General features: G+C 57.7%; 8 non-coding genes across 8 annotated transcripts; all 8 read right to left on the bottom strand.

Annotated features, from left to right (window-relative positions):
- Nucleotides 1-1,627: 1,627 nt before the first annotated feature.
- LOC145426323 (5S ribosomal RNA) lies at nt 1,628-1,746 on the bottom strand. Its single transcript, XR_013907033.1, has one exon. It is a non-coding gene; the product is annotated as a 5S ribosomal RNA (ribosomal RNA).
- A 2,194-nt stretch (nt 1,747-3,940) lies between these two features.
- LOC145427157 (5S ribosomal RNA) lies at nt 3,941-4,059 on the bottom strand. Its single transcript, XR_013907883.1, has one exon. It is a non-coding gene; the product is annotated as a 5S ribosomal RNA (ribosomal RNA).
- A 1,135-nt stretch (nt 4,060-5,194) lies between these two features.
- On the bottom strand, nt 5,195-5,313 carry LOC145427168 (5S ribosomal RNA). Its single transcript, XR_013907896.1, has one exon. It is a non-coding gene; the product is annotated as a 5S ribosomal RNA (ribosomal RNA).
- A 2,045-nt stretch (nt 5,314-7,358) lies between these two features.
- Nucleotides 7,359-7,477, bottom strand: LOC145427179 (5S ribosomal RNA). Its single transcript, XR_013907909.1, has one exon. It is a non-coding gene; the product is annotated as a 5S ribosomal RNA (ribosomal RNA).
- Nucleotides 7,478-9,637: 2,160 nt separating this feature from the next.
- On the bottom strand, nt 9,638-9,756 carry LOC145427189 (5S ribosomal RNA). The gene has a single exon (XR_013907919.1). It is a non-coding gene; the product is annotated as a 5S ribosomal RNA (ribosomal RNA).
- A 1,135-nt stretch (nt 9,757-10,891) lies between these two features.
- Nucleotides 10,892-11,010, bottom strand: LOC145427200 (5S ribosomal RNA). The gene has a single exon (XR_013907931.1). It is a non-coding gene; the product is annotated as a 5S ribosomal RNA (ribosomal RNA).
- A 2,045-nt stretch (nt 11,011-13,055) lies between these two features.
- Nucleotides 13,056-13,174, bottom strand: LOC145427211 (5S ribosomal RNA). The gene has a single exon (XR_013907943.1). It is a non-coding gene; the product is annotated as a 5S ribosomal RNA (ribosomal RNA).
- Nucleotides 13,175-14,308: 1,134 nt separating this feature from the next.
- LOC145427101 (5S ribosomal RNA) lies at nt 14,309-14,427 on the bottom strand. The gene has a single exon (XR_013907825.1). It is a non-coding gene; the product is annotated as a 5S ribosomal RNA (ribosomal RNA).
- Nucleotides 14,428-15,187: the final 760 nt, after the last annotated feature.

Below are 15,187 nucleotides of genomic sequence, written 5' to 3' on the forward strand. Positions count from 1 at the left end.
GTCTCAATTTATGGATTCAACTGATTAGGTGGCAAGTACCTGAAGTTACGAAGACAATCCTATAACCATACCTGCATGTTTGCATAATACCCTAACCCAAAGGCTCAGTTTGGCATTTATCTAACAGCACAGGCCCTGGATTGTTGAAGATGGCCTCAGGAACCAGCACAGGGCCTGGTGTGTTGTACATGGCCACAGCAAGCAGCACAGGGCCAGGTTTGGTGAAGATGGCCTCGGCCAGAAGCACAGGGTCTGGTGTGATATGAGTGGCCTGAGCAAGAGCCACAGGCCCTGGTGTGGTGTAAGTGGCCTCAGCCAGCAGCCACAGGCCCTGGTGTGGTGTGGGTGGCCTCATCCAGCAGCCACAGGCCCTTGTGTGGTGTAAGTGGCCTCAGCCAGCAGCCACAGGCCCTGGTGTGGTGTAAGTGGCCTCAGCCAGTGCCACAGGCCCTGGTGTGGTGTAATTGGCCTCAATAGCAACTAAGGCCCTGGTGTTGTGTATGTGGCCTCAGCCAGCAGCCACAGGCCCTGGTGTGGTGTAAGTGGCCTCAATAGCAACTAATGCCCTGGTGTGGTGTAAGTGGCCTCAGCCAGCAGCCACAGGCACTGGTGTGGTGTAAGTGCCCTCAGCCAGCAGCCACAGGCACTGGTGTGGTGTAAGTGCCCTCAGCCAGCAGCCACAGGCCCTGGTGTGGTGTAAGTGGCCTGAGCAAGAGCCACAGGCCCTGGTGTGGTGTAAGTGGCCTCAGTCAGAAGCCACAGGCCCTGGTGTGGTGTAAGTGCCCTCAGCCAGCAGCCACAGGCCCTGGTGTGGTGTAAGTGGCCTCAGCCAGCAGCCACAGGCCCTGGTGTGGTGTAAGTGGCCTCAGCCAGAGCCACAGGCCCTGGTGTGGTGTAAGTGGCCTCAGCCAGTGCCACAGGCCCTGGTGTGGTGTAAGTGGCCTGAGCAAGAGCCACAGACCCTGGTGTGGTGTAATTGGCCTCAATAGCAACTAATGCCCTGGTGTGGTGTAGGTGGCCTCAGCCAGCAGCCACAGGCCCTGGTGTGGTGTAAGTGGCCTCAATAGCAACTAATGCCCTGGTGTGGTGTAAGTGGCCTCAGCCAGCAGCCACAGGCCCTGGTGTGGTGTAAGTGGCCTGAGCAAGAGCCACAGACCCTGGTGTGGTGTAATTGGCCTCAATAGCAACTAAGGCCCTGGTGTGGTGTAGGTGGCCTCAGCCAGCAGCCACAGGCCCTGGTGTGGTGTAAGTGGCCTCAGCCAGTGCCACAGGCCCTGGTGTGGTGTAAGTGGCCTGAGCAAGAGCCACAGACCCTGGTGTGGTGTAATTGGCCTCAATAGCAACTAATGCCCTGGTGTGGTGTAAGTGGCCTCAGCCAGCAGCCACAGGCCCTGGTGTGGTGTAAGTGGCCTCAGCCAGCAGCCACAGGCCCTGATGTGGTGTAAGTGGCCCCAGCCGGTCACTCAGGCCCTGGTGTGGTGTAGGTGGCATCAGCTAGCAGCACAAGACATTGGAAAACAGCCAAAAGCAATGTCGTTAATGTGCCCTCATTAATGGGCAGCTGCTTTTGGTCTTTTAATACACCCCTTCTCTGGATCAAAAGCGGTTCAATAACATGAAAATGAAAGGCTTACAGCACCAGGTATTCCCAGGCAGTCTCCCATCCAAGTACTAACCAAGCCCAGCCCTGCTTAGCTTCCGAGATCAGACGAGGTCGGGCGTGCTCAGGGTGGTATGGCCGTAAGCTGCTGGCCCCAGCACAATGTCTCAATTTATGGATTCAACTGATTAGGTGGCAAGTACCTGAAGTTACGAAGACAATCCTTTAACCATACCTGCATGTTTGCATAATACCCTAACCCAAAGGCTCAGTTTAGCATTTATCTAACAGCACAGGCCCTGGATTGTTGAAGATGGCCTCAGGAACCAGCACAGGGCCTGGTGTGTTGTACATGGCCACAGCTAGCAGCACAGGGCCTGGTTTGGTGAAGATGGCCTCGGCCAGAAGCGCAGGGCCTGGTGTGATGTGAGTGGCCTGAGCAAGAGCCACAGGCCCTGGTGTGGTGTAAGTGGCCTGAGCAAGAGCCACAGGCCCTGGTGTGGTGTAAGTGGCCTCAGCCAGCAGCCACAGGCCCTGGTGTGGTGTAAGTGGCCTCAATAGCAACTAAGGCCCTGGTGTGGTGTAAGTGGCCTCAGCCAGAAGCCACAGGCACTGGTGTGGTGTAAGTGGCCTCAGCCAGCAGCCACAGGCCCTGGTGTGGTGTAAGTGGCCTCAGCCAGCAGCCACAGGCCCTGGTGTGGTGTAAGTGGCCTCAGCCAGCAGCCACAGGCCCTGGTGTGGTGTAAGTGGCCTCAGCCAGAGCCACAGGCCCTGGTGTGGTGTAAGTGGCCTCAGCCAGTGCCACAGGCCCTGGTGTGGTGTAAGTGGCCTGAGCAAGAGCCACAGACCCTGGTGTGGTGCAATTGGCCTCAATAGCAACTAATGCCCTGGTGTGGTGTAAGTGGCCTCAGCCAGCAGCCACAGGCCCTGGTGTGGTGTAAGTGGCCTCAATAGCAACTAATGCCCTGGTGTGGTGTAAGTGGCCTCAGCCAGCAGCCACAGGCCCTGGTGTGGTGTAAGTGGCCTCAGCCAGTGCCACAGGCCCTGGTGTGGTGTAAGTGGCCTGAGCAAGAGCCACAGACCCTGGTGTGGTGTAATTGGCCTCAATAGCAACTAATGCCCTGGTGTGGTGTAGGTGGACTCAGCCAGCAGCCACAGGCCCTGGTGTGGTGTAAGTGGCCTCAGCCAGTGCCACAGGCCCTGGTGTGGTGTAAGGGGCCTCAATAGCAACTAATGCCCTGGTGTGGTGTAAGTGGCCTCAGCCAGCAGCCACAGGCACTGGTGTGGTGTAAGTGGCCTCAGCCAGCAGCCACAGGCCCTGGTGTGGTGTAAGTGGCCTCAGCCAGCAGCCACAGGCCCTGGTGTGGTGTAAGTGGCCTGAGCCAGCAGCCACAGGCCCTGGTGTGGTGTAAGTGGCCTCAGTCAGAAGCCACAGGCACTGGTGTGGTGTAAGTGCCCTCAGCCAGCAGCCACAGGCCCTGGTGTGGTGTAAGTGACCTCAGCCAGCAGCCACAGGCCCTGGCGTGGTGTAAGTGGCCTCAGCCAGCAGCCACAGGCCCTGGTGTGGTGTAAGTGGCCTCAGCCAGTGCCACAGGCCCTGGTGTGGTGTAATTGGCCTCAATAGCAACTAATGCCCTGGTGTGGTGTAGGTGGCCTCAGCCAGCAGCCACAGGCCCTGGTGTGGTGTAAGTGGCCTCAGCCAGAGCCACAGGCCCGGGTGGGGTGTAAGTGGCCTCAGCCAGTGCCACAGGCCCTGGTGTGGTGTAAGTGGCCTGAGCAAGAGCCAAAGACCTGGTGTGGTGTAATTGGCCTCAATAGCAACTAATGCCCTGGTGTGGTGTAGGTGGCCTCAGCCAGCAGCCACAGGCCCTGGTGTGGTGTAAGTGGCCTCAATAGCAACTAATGCCCTGGTGTGGTGTAAGTGGCCTCAGCCAGCAGCCACAGGCCCTGGTGTGGTGTAAGTGGCCTGAGCAAGAGCCACAGACCCTGGTGTGGTGTAACTGGCCTCAATAGCAACTAAGGCCCTGGTGTGGTGTAGGTGGCCTCAGCCAGCAGCCACAGGCCCTGGTGTGGTGTAAGTGGCCTCAGCCAGCAGCCACAGGCCCTGGTGTGGTGTAAGTGGCCTCAGCCAGCAGCCACAGGCCCTGATGTGGTGTAAGTGGCCCCAGCCGGTCACTCAGGCCCTGGTGTGGTGTAGGTGGCATCAGCTAGCAGCACAAGACATTGGAAAACAGCCAAAAGCAATGTCGTTAATGTGCCCTCATTAATGGGCAGCTGCTTTTGGTCTTTTAATACACCCCTTCTCTGGATCAAAAGCGGTTCAATGACATGAAAATGAAAGGCTTACAGCACCAGGTATTCCCAGGTAGTCTCCCATCCAAGTACTAACCAAGCCCAGCCCTGCTTAGCTTCCGAGATCAGACGAGGTCGGGCGTGCTCAGGGTGGTATGGCCGTAAGCTGCTGGCCCCAGCACAATGTCTCAATTTATCGATTCAACTGATTAGGTGGCAAGTACCTGAAGTTACGAAGACAATCCTTTAACCATACCTGCATGTTTGCATAATACCCTAACCCAAAGGCTCAGTTTAGCATTTATCTAACAGCACAGGCCCTGGATTGTTGAAGATGGCCTCAGGAACCAGCACAGGTTCTGGTGTGTTGTACATGGCCACAGCTAGCAGCACAGGGCCTGGTTTGGTGAAGATGGCCTCGGCCAGAAGCGCAGGGCCTGGTGTGATGTGAGTGGCCTGAGCAAGAGCCACAGGCCCTGGTGTGGTGTAAGTGGCCTCAGCCAGAAGCCACAGGCACTGGTGTGGTGTAAGTGGCCTCAGCCAGCAGCCACAGGCCCTGGTGTGGTGTAAGTGGCCTCAGCCAGCAGCCACAGGCCCTGGTGTGGTGTAAGTGGCCTCAGCCAGCAGCCACAGGCCCTGGTGTGGTGTAAGTGGCCTCAGCCAGAGCCACAGGCCCTGGTGTGGTGTAAGTGGCCTCAGCCAGTGCCACAGGCCCTGGTGTGGTGTAAGTGGCCTGAGCAAGAGCCACAGACCCTGGTGTGGTGTAATTGGCCTCAATAGCAACTAATGCCCTGGTGTGGTGTAGGTGGCCTCAGCCAGCAGCCACAGGCCCTGGTGTGGTGTAAGTGGCCTCAATAGCAACTAATGCCCTGGTGTGGTGTAAGTGGCCTCAGCCAGCAGCCACAGGCCCTGGTGTGGTGTAAGTGGCCTGAGCAAGAGCCACAGACCCTGGTGTGGTGTAATTGGCCTCAATAGCAACTAAGGCCCTGGTGTGGTGTAGGTGGCCTCAGCCAGCAGCCACAGGCCCTGGTGTGGTGTAAGTGGCCTCAGCCAGCAGCCACAGGCCCTGGTGTGGTGTAAGTGGCCTCAGCCAGCAGCCACAGGCCCTGATGTGGTGTAAGTGGCCCCAGCCGGTCACTCAGGCCCTGGTGTGGTGTAGGTGGCATCAGCTAGCAGCACAAGACATTGGAAAACAGCCAAAAGCAATGTCGTTAATGTGCCCTCATTAATGGGCAGCTGCTTTTGGTCTTTTAATACACCCCTTCTCTGGATCAAAAGCGGTTCAATGACATGAAAATGAAAGGCTTACAGCACCAGGTATTCCCAGGTAGTCTCCCATCCAAGTACTAACCAAGCCCAGCCCTGCTTAGCTTCCGAGATCAGACGAGGTCGGGCGTGCTCAGGGTGGTATGGCCGTAAGCTGCTGGCCCCAGCACAATGTCTCAATTTATGGATTCAACTGATTAGGTGGCAAGTACCTGAAGTTACGAAGACAATCCTTTAACCATACCTGCATGGTTGCATAATACCCTAACCCAAAGGCTCAGTTTAGCATTTATCTAACAGCACAGGCCCTGGATTGTTGAAGATGGCCTCAGGAACCAGCACAGGGCCTGGTGTGTTGTACATGGCCACAGCTAGCAGCACAGGCCCTGGTGTGGTGTAAATGGCCTCAGCCAGCAGCCACAGGCCCTGGTGTGGTGTAAGTGGCCTCAGCCAGTGCCACAGGCCCTGGTGTGGTGTAAGTGGCCTGAGCAAGAGCCACAGACCCTGGTGTGGTGTAACTGGCCTCAATAGCAACTAATGCCCTGGTGAGGTGTAGGTGGCCTCAGCCAGCAGCCACAGGCCCTGGTGTGGTGTAAGTGGCCTCAGCCAGTGCCACAGGCCCTGGTGTGGTGTAAGGGGCCTCAATAGCAACTAATGCCCTGGTGTGGTGTAAGTGGCCTCAGCCAGCAGCCACAGGCACTGGTGTGGTGTAAGTGGCCTCAGCCAGCAGCCACAGGCCCTGGTGTGGTGTAAGTGGCCTCAGCCAGCAGCCACAGGCCCTGGTGTGGTGTAAGTGGCCTGAGCCAGCTGCCACAGGCCCTGGTGTGGTGTAAGTGGCCTCAGCCAGAAGCCACAGGCACTGGTGTGGTGTAAGTGCCCTCAGCCAGCAGCCACAGGCCCTGGTGTGGTGTAAGTGACCTCAGCCAGCAGCCACAGGCCCTGGTGTGGTGTAAGTGGCCTCAGCCAGCAGCCACAGGCCCTGGTGTGGTGTAAGTGGCCTCAGCCAGTGCCACAGGCCCTGGTGTGGTGTAAGTGGCCTGAGCAAGAGTCACAGACCCTGGTGTGGTGTAATTGGCCTCAATAGCAACTAATGCCCTGGTGTGGTGTAGGTGGCCTCAGCCAGCAGCCACAGGCCCTGGTGTGGTGTAAGTGGCCTCAGCCAGTGCCACAGGCCCTGGTGTGGTGTAAGGGGCCTCAATAGCAACTAATGCCCTGGTGTGGTGTAAGTGGCCTCAGCCAGCAGCCACAGGCACTGGTGTGGTGTAAGTGCCCTCAGCCAGCAGCCACAGGCCCTGGTGTGGTGTAAGTGGCCTCAGCCAGCAGCCACAGGCACTGGTGTGGTGTAAGTGCCCTCAGCCAGCAGCCACAGGCCCTGGTGTGGTGTAAGTGGCCTCAGCCAGCAGCCACAGGCCCTGGTGTGGTGTAAGTGGCCTGAGCAAGAGCCACAGGCCCTGGTGTGGTGTAAGTGGCCTCAGCCAGAAGCCACAGGCACTGGTGTGGTGTAAGTGCCCTCAGCCAGCAGCCACAGGCACTGGTGTGGTGTAAGTGACCTCAGCCAGCAGCCACAGGCCCTGGTGTGGTGTAAGTGGCCTGAGCCAGCAGCCACAGGCACTGGTGTGGTGTAAGTGACCTCAGCCAGCAGCCACAGGCCCTGGTGTGGTGTAAGTGGCCTCAGCCAGCAGCCACAGGCCCAGGTGTGGTGTAAGTGGCCTCAGCCAGTGCCACAGGCCCTGGTGTGGTGTAAGTGGCCTGAGCAAGAGTCACAGACCCTGGTGTGGTGTAATTGGCCTCAATAGCAACTAATGCCCTGGTGTGGTGTAGGTGGCCTCAGCCAGCAGCCACAGGCCCTGGTGTGGTGTAAGTGGCCTGAGCAAGAGCCACAGACCCTGGTGTGGTGTAATTGGCCTCAATAGCAACTAATGCCCTGGTGTGGTGTAAGTGGCCTCAGCCAGCAGCCACAGGCCCTGGTGTGGTGTAAGTGGCCTCAGCCAGCAGCCACAGGCCCTGATGTGGTGTAAGTGGCCCCAGCCGGTCACTCAGGCCCTGGTGTGGTGTAGGTGGCATCAGCTAGCAGCACAAGACATTGGAAAACAGCCAAAAGCAATGTCGTTAATGTGCCCTCATTAATGGGCAGCTGCTTTTGGTCTTTTAATACACCCCTTCTCTGGATCAAAAGCGGTTCAATGACATGAAAATGAAAGGCTTACAGCACCAGGTATTCCCAGGTAGTCTCCCATCCAAGTACTAACCAAGCCCAGCCCTGCTTAGCTTCCGAGATCAGACGAGGTCGGGCGTGCTCAGGGTGGTATGGCCGTAAGCTGCTGGCCCCAGCACAATGTCTCAATTTATCGATTCAACTGATTAGGTGGCAAGTACCTGAAGTTACGAAGACAATCCTTTAACCATACCTGCATGTTTGCATAATACCCTAACCCAAAGGCTCAGTTTAGCATTTATCTAACAGCACAGGCCCTGGATTGTTGAAGATGGCCTCAGGAACCAGCACAGGTTCTGGTGTGTTGTACATGGCCACAGCTAGCAGCACAGGGCCTGGTTTGGTGAAGATGGCCTCGGCCAGAAGCGCAGGGCCTGGTGTGATGTGAGTGGCCTGAGCAAGAGCCACAGGCCCTGGTGTGGTGTAAGTGGCCTCAGCCAGAAGCCACAGGCACTGGTGTGGTGTAAGTGGCCTCAGCCAGCAGCCACAGGCCCTGGTGTGGTGTAAGTGGCCTCAGCCAGCAGCCACAGGCCCTGGTGTGGTGTAAGTGGCCTCAGCCAGCAGCCACAGGCCCTGGTGTGGTGTAAGTGGCCTCAGCCAGAGCCACAGGCCCTGGTGTGGTGTAAGTGGCCTCAGCCAGTGCCACAGGCCCTGGTGTGGTGTAAGTGGCCTGAGCAAGAGCCACAGACCCTGGTGTGGTGTAATTGGCCTCAATAGCAACTAATGCCCTGGTGTGGTGTAGGTGGCCTCAGCCAGCAGCCACAGGCCCTGGTGTGGTGTAAGTGGCCTCAATAGCAACTAATGCCCTGGTGTGGTGTAAGTGGCCTCAGCCAGCAGCCACAGGCCCTGGTGTGGTGTAAGTGGCCTGAGCAAGAGCCACAGACCCTGGTGTGGTGTAATTGGCCTCAATAGCAACTAAGGCCCTGGTGTGGTGTAGGTGGCCTCAGCCAGCAGCCACAGGCCCTGGTGTGGTGTAAGTGGCCTCAGCCAGCAGCCACAGGCCCTGGTGTGGTGTAAGTGGCCTCAGCCAGCAGCCACAGGCCCTGGTGTGGTGTAAGTGGCCTCAGCCAGTGCCACAGGCCCTGGTGTGGTGTAAGTGGCCTGAGCAAGAGTCACAGACCCTGGTGTGGTGTAATTGGCCTCAATAGCAACTAATGCCCTGGTGTGGTGTAGGTGGCCTCAGCCAGCAGCCACAGGCCCTGGTGTGGTGTAAGTGGCCTCAGCCAGTGCCACAGGCCCTGGTGTGGTGTAAGGGGCCTCAATAGCAACTAATGCCCTGGTGTGGTGTAAGTGGCCTCAGCCAGCAGCCACAGGCACTGGTGTGGTGTAAGTGCCCTCAGCCAGCAGCCACAGGCCCTGGTGTGGTGTAAGTGGCCTCAGCCAGCAGCCACAGGCACTGGTGTGGTGTAAGTGCCCTCAGCCAGCAGCCACAGGCCCTGGTGTGGTGTAAGTGGCCTCAGCCAGCAGCCACAGGCCCTGGTGTGGTGTAAGTGGCCTGAGCAAGAGCCACAGGCCCTGGTGTGGTGTAAGTGGCCTCAGCCAGAAGCCACAGGCACTGGTGTGGTGTAAGTGCCCTCAGCCAGCAGCCACAGGCACTGGTGTGGTGTAAGTGACCTCAGCCAGCAGCCACAGGCCCTGGTGTGGTGTAAGTGGCCTGAGCCAGCAGCCACAGGCACTGGTGTGGTGTAAGTGACCTCAGCCAGCAGCCACAGGCCCTGGTGTGGTGTAAGTGGCCTCAGCCAGCAGCCACAGGCCCAGGTGTGGTGTAAGTGGCCTCAGCCAGTGCCACAGGCCCTGGTGTGGTGTAAGTGGCCTGAGCAAGAGTCACAGACCCTGGTGTGGTGTAATTGGCCTCAATAGCAACTAATGCCCTGGTGTGGTGTAGGTGGCCTCAGCCAGCAGCCACAGGCCCTGGTGTGGTGTAAGTGGCCTGAGCAAGAGCCACAGACCCTGGTGTGGTGTAATTGGCCTCAATAGCAACTAATGCCCTGGTGTGGTGTAAGTGGCCTCAGCCAGCAGCCACAGGCCCTGGTGTGGTGTAAGTGGCCTCAGCCAGCAGCCACAGGCCCTGATGTGGTGTAAGTGGCCCCAGCCGGTCACTCAGGCCCTGGTGTGGTGTAGGTGGCATCAGCTAGCAGCACAAGACATTGGAAAACAGCCAAAAGCAATGTCGTTAATGTGCCCTCATTAATGGGCAGCTGCTTTTGGTCTTTTAATACACCCCTTCTCTGGATCAAAAGCGGTTCAATGACATGAAAATGAAAGGCTTACAGCACCAGGTATTCCCAGGTAGTCTCCCATCCAAGTACTAACCAAGCCCAGCCCTGCTTAGCTTCCGAGATCAGACGAGGTCGGGCGTGCTCAGGGTGGTATGGCCGTAAGCTGCTGGCCCCAGCACAATGTCTCAATTTATCGATTCAACTGATTAGGTGGCAAGTACCTGAAGTTACGAAGACAATCCTTTAACCATACCTGCATGTTTGCATAATACCCTAACCCAAAGGCTCAGTTTAGCATTTATCTAACAGCACAGGCCCTGGATTGTTGAAGATGGCCTCAGGAACCAGCACAGGTTCTGGTGTGTTGTACATGGCCACAGCTAGCAGCACAGGGCCTGGTTTGGTGAAGATGGCCTCGGCCAGAAGCGCAGGGCCTGGTGTGATGTGAGTGGCCTGAGCAAGAGCCACAGGCCCTGGTGTGGTGTAAGTGGCCTCAGCCAGAAGCCACAGGCACTGGTGTGGTGTAAGTGGCCTCAGCCAGCAGCCACAGGCCCTGGTGTGGTGTAAGTGGCCTCAGCCAGCAGCCACAGGCCCTGGTGTGGTGTAAGTGGCCTCAGCCAGCAGCCACAGGCCCTGGTGTGGTGTAAGTGGCCTCAGCCAGAGCCACAGGCCCTGGTGTGGTGTAAGTGGCCTCAGCCAGTGCCACAGGCCCTGGTGTGGTGTAAGTGGCCTGAGCAAGAGCCACAGACCCTGGTGTGGTGTAATTGGCCTCAATAGCAACTAATGCCCTGGTGTGGTGTAGGTGGCCTCAGCCAGCAGCCACAGGCCCTGGTGTGGTGTAAGTGGCCTCAATAGCAACTAATGCCCTGGTGTGGTGTAAGTGGCCTCAGCCAGCAGCCACAGGCCCTGGTGTGGTGTAAGTGGCCTGAGCAAGAGCCACAGACCCTGGTGTGGTGTAATTGGCCTCAATAGCAACTAAGGCCCTGGTGTGGTGTAGGTGGCCTCAGCCAGCAGCCACAGGCCCTGGTGTGGTGTAAGTGGCCTCAGCCAGCAGCCACAGGCCCTGGTGTGGTGTAAGTGGCCTCAGCCAGCAGCCACAGGCCCTGATGTGGTGTAAGTGGCCCCAGCCGGTCACTCAGGCCCTGGTGTGGTGTAGGTGGCATCAGCTAGCAGCACAAGACATTGGAAAACAGCCAAAAGCAATGTCGTTAATGTGCCCTCATTAATGGGCAGCTGCTTTTGGTCTTTTAATACACCCCTTCTCTGGATCAAAAGCGGTTCAATGACATGAAAATGAAAGGCTTACAGCACCAGGTATTCCCAGGTAGTCTCCCATCCAAGTACTAACCAAGCCCAGCCCTGCTTAGCTTCCGAGATCAGACGAGGTCGGGCGTGCTCAGGGTGGTATGGCCGTAAGCTGCTGGCCCCAGCACAATGTCTCAATTTATGGATTCAACTGATTAGGTGGCAAGTACCTGAAGTTACGAAGACAATCCTTTAACCATACCTGCATGGTTGCATAATACCCTAACCCAAAGGCTCAGTTTAGCATTTATCTAACAGCACAGGCCCTGGATTGTTGAAGATGGCCTCAGGAACCAGCACAGGGCCTGGTGTGTTGTACATGGCCACAGCTAGCAGCACAGGCCCTGGTGTGGTGTAAATGGCCTCAGCCAGCAGCCACAGGCCCTGGTGTGGTGTAAGTGGCCTCAGCCAGTGCCACAGGCCCTGGTGTGGTGTAAGTGGCCTGAGCAAGAGCCACAGACCCTGGTGTGGTGTAACTGGCCTCAATAGCAACTAATGCCCTGGTGAGGTGTAGGTGGCCTCAGCCAGCAGCCACAGGCCCTGGTGTGGTGTAAGTGGCCTCAGCCAGTGCCACAGGCCCTGGTGTGGTGTAAGGGGCCTCAATAGCAACTAATGCCCTGGTGTGGTGTAAGTGGCCTCAGCCAGCAGCCACAGGCACTGGTGTGGTGTAAGTGGCCTCAGCCAGCAGCCACAGGCCCTGGTGTGGTGTAAGTGGCCTCAGCCAGCAGCCACAGGCCCTGGTGTGGTGTAAGTGGCCTGAGCCAGCTGCCACAGGCCCTGGTGTGGTGTAAGTGGCCTCAGCCAGAAGCCACAGGCACTGGTGTGGTGTAAGTGCCCTCAGCCAGCAGCCACAGGCCCTGGTGTGGTGTAAGTGACCTCAGCCAGCAGCCACAGGCCCTGGTGTGGTGTAAGTGGCCTCAGCCAGCAGCCACAGGCCCTGGTGTGGTGTAAGTGGCCTCAGCCAGTGCCACAGGCCCTGGTGTGGTGTAAGTGGCCTGAGCAAGAGTCACAGACCCTGGTGTGGTGTAATTGGCCTCAATAGCAACTAATGCCCTGGTGTGGTGTAGGTGGCCTCAGCCAGCAGCCACAGGCCCTGGTGTGGTGTAAGTGGCCTCAGCCAGTGCCACAGGCCCTGGTGTGGTGTAAGGGGCCTCAATAGCAACTAATGCCCTGGTGTGGTGTAAGTGGCCTCAGCCAGCAGCCACAGGCACTGGTGTGGTGTAAGTGCCCTCAGCCAGCAGCCACAGGCCCTGGTGTGGTGTAAGTGGCCTCAGCCAGCAGCCACAGGCACTGGTGTGGTGTAAGTGCCCTCAGCCAGCAGCCACAGGCCCTGGTGTGGTGTAAGTGGCCTCAGCCAGCAGCCACAGGCCCTGGTGTGGTGTAAGTGGCCTGAGCAAGAGCCACAGGCCCTGGTGTGGTGTAAGTGGCCTCAGCCAGAAGCCACAGGCACTGGTGTGGTGTAAGTGCCCTCAGCCAGCAGCCACAGGCACTGGTGTGGTGTAAGTGACCTCAGCCAGCAGCCACAGGCCCTGGTGTGGTGTAAGTGGCCTGAGCCAGCAGCCACAGGCACTGGTGTGGTGTAAGTGACCTCAGCCAGCAGCCACAGGCCCTGGTGTGGTGTAAGTGGCCTCAGCCAGCAGCCACAGGCCCAGGTGTGGTGTAAGTGGCCTCAGCCAGTGCCACAGGCCCTGGTGTGGTGTAAGTGGCCTGAGCAAGAGTCACAGACCCTGGTGTGGTGTAATTGGCCTCAATAGCAACTAATGCCCTGGTGTGGTGTAGGTGGCCTCAGCCAGCAGCCACAGGCCCTGGTGTGGTGTAAGTGGCCTGAGCAAGAGCCACAGACCCTGGTGTGGTGTAATTGGCCTCAATAGCAACTAATGCCCTGGTGTGGTGTAAGTGGCCTCAGCCAGCAGCCACAGGCCCTGGTGTGGTGTAAGTGGCCTCAGCCAGCAGCCACAGGCCCTGATGTGGTGTAAGTGGCCCCAGCCGGTCACTCAGGCCCTGGTGTGGTGTAGGTGGCATCAGCTAGCAGCACAAGACATTGGAAAACAGCCAAAAGCAATGTCGTTAATGTGCCCTCATTAATGGGCAGCTGCTTTTGGTCTTTTAATACACCCCTTCTCTGGATCAAAAGCGGTTCAATGACATGAAAATGAAAGGCTTACAGCACCAGGTATTCCCAGGTAGTCTCCCATCCAAGTACTAACCAAGCCCAGCCCTGCTTAGCTTCCGAGATCAGACGAGGTCGGGCGTGCTCAGGGTGGTATGGCCGTAAGCTGCTGGCCCCAGCACAATGTCTCAATTTATGGATTCAACTGATTAGGTGACAAGTACCTGAAGTTACGAAGACAATCCTTTAACCATACCTGCATGTTTGCATAATACCCTAACCCAAAGGCTCAGTTTAGCATTTATCTAACAGCACAGGCCCTGGATTGTTGAAGATGGCCTCAGGAACCAGCACAGGTTCTGGTGTGTTGTACATGGCCACAGCTAGCAGCACAGGGCCTGGGTTGGTGAAGATGGCCTCGGCCAGAAGCGCAGGGCCTGGTGTGATGTGAGTGGCCTGAGCAAGAGCCACAGGCCCTGGTGTGGTGTAAGTGGCCTCAGCCAGAAGCCACAGGCACTGGTGTGGTGTAAGTGGCCTCAGCCAGCAGCCACAGGCCCTGGTGTGGTGTAAGTGGCCTCAGCCAGCAGCCACAGGCCCTGGTGTGGTGTAAGTGGCCTCAGCCAGCAGCCACAGGCCCTGGTGTGGTGTAAGTGGCCTCAATAGCAACTAATGCCCTGGTGTGGTGTAGGTGGCCTCAGCCAGCAGCCACAGGCCCTGGTGTGGTGTAAGTGGCCTCAGCCAGTGCCACAGGCCCTGGTGTGGTGTAATTGGCCTCAATAGCAACTAATGCCCTGGTGTGGTGTAGGTGGCCTCAGCCAGCAGCCACAGGCCCTGGTGTGGTGTAAGTGGCCTCAATAGCAACTAATGCCCTGGTGTGGTGTAAGTGGCCTCAGCCAGCAGCCACAGGCCCTGGTGTGGTGTAAGTGGCCTCAATAGCAACTAATGCCCTGGTGTGGTGTAAGTGGCCTCAGCCAGCAGCCACAGACCCTGGTGTGGTGTAATTGGCCTCAATAGCAACTAATGCCCTGGTGTGGTGTAAGTGGCCTCAGCCAGCAGCCACAGGCCCTGGTGTGGTGTAAGTGGCCTCAGCCAGCAGCCACAGGCCCTGATGTGGTGTAAGTGGCCCCAGCCGGTCACTCAGGCCCTGGTGTGGTGTAGGTGGCATCAGCTAGCAGCACAAGACATTGGAAAACAGCCAAAAGCAATGTCGTTAATGTGCCCTCATTAATGGGCAGCTGCTTTTGGTCTTTTAATACACCCCTTCTCTGGATCAAAAGCGGTTCAATGACATGAAAATGAAAGGCTTACAGCACCAGGTATTTCCAGGTAGTCTCCCATCCAAGTACTAACCAAGCCCAGCCCTGCTTAGCTTCCGAGATCAGACGAGGTCGGGGGTGCTCAGGGTGGTATGGCCGTAAGCTGCTGGCCCCAGCAAAATGTCTCAATTTATGGATTCAACTGATTAGGTGGCAAGTACCTGAAGTTACGAAGACAATCCTTTAACCATACCTGCATGTTTGCATAATACCCTAACCCAAAGGCTCAGTTTAGCATTTATCTAACAGCACAGGCCCTGGATTGTTGAAGATGGCCTCAGGAACCAGCACAGGGCCTGGTGTGTTGTACATGGCCACAGCTAGCAGCACAGGGCCTGGTTTGGTGAAGATGGCCTCGGCCAGAAGCGCAGGGTCTGGTGTGATGTGAGTGGCCTGAGCAAGAGCCACAGGCCCTGGTGTGGTGTAAGTGGCCTCAGCCAGAAGCCACAGGTACTGGTGTGGTGTAAGTGGCCTCAGCCAGCAGCCACAGGCCCTGGTGTGGTGTAAGTGGCCTCAGCCAGCAGCCACAGGCCCTGGTGTGGTGTAAGTGGCCTCAGCCAGAGCCACAGGCCCTGGTGTGGTGTAAGTGGCCTCAGCCAGTGCCACAGGCCCTGGTGTGGTGTAAGTGGCCTGAGCAAGAGCCACAGACCCTGGTGTGGTGTAATTGGCCTCAATAGCAACTAATGCCCTGGTGTGGTGTAGGTGGCCTCAGCCAGCAGCCACAGGCCCTGGTGTGGTGTAAGTGGCCTCAATAGCAAATAATGCCCTGGTGTGGTGTAAATGGCCTCTGCCAGCAGCCACAGGCCCTGGTGTGGTGTACGTGGCCTGAGCAAGAGCCACAGACCCTGGTGTGGTGTAATTGGC

This window comes from Astatotilapia calliptera, chromosome 3, assembly GCF_964374335.1.
Source record: "Astatotilapia calliptera chromosome 3, fAstCal68.1, whole genome shotgun sequence".
Taxonomy (NCBI): Eukaryota; Metazoa; Chordata; class Actinopteri; order Cichliformes; family Cichlidae; genus Astatotilapia; species Astatotilapia calliptera.